The sequence below is a fragment of the Myotis davidii genome, unplaced genomic scaffold, assembly GCF_000327345.1.
Source record: "Myotis davidii unplaced genomic scaffold, ASM32734v1 scaffold359, whole genome shotgun sequence".
NCBI classification, from domain to species: domain Eukaryota; kingdom Metazoa; phylum Chordata; class Mammalia; order Chiroptera; family Vespertilionidae; genus Myotis; species Myotis davidii.
Genome location: NW_006290460.1, coordinates 1,000,703 through 1,001,100, shown reverse-complemented (window position 1 = coordinate 1,001,100; position 398 = coordinate 1,000,703).

The window sequence follows — 398 nt, the reverse complement described above, 5'->3', positions numbered from 1 at the left end:
GGAAACTCACCACTCTTCTTCAATGTAGTAATGGAAGTCCTAGCCAAAGCAATCAGGAAAGAAAAAGAATTAAAAGGTATCCAAATTGGAAAGAAAAAATTAAACTGTCACGTTTGCAGATTACATGATACTGTGTATAGAGAATTCTAATTATTCCACATAAGAAAACAACTAGAACTGATAAATGAAAAATAAATATTCATAAATCAATTGTATTTTTATACACAAATAATGAGATATCAGAAAGGGAAACTAAAAAAAAATCCCACTCATAATTGCTTCAAAAAATATCAAATACCTAGCATGTAAAAATATCAAATATTAACCAAAGATGTAAAAGACCTATACCCAGAAAATTATGAGACACTGAAGAAAGAACTTGAGCAATATACAAATAA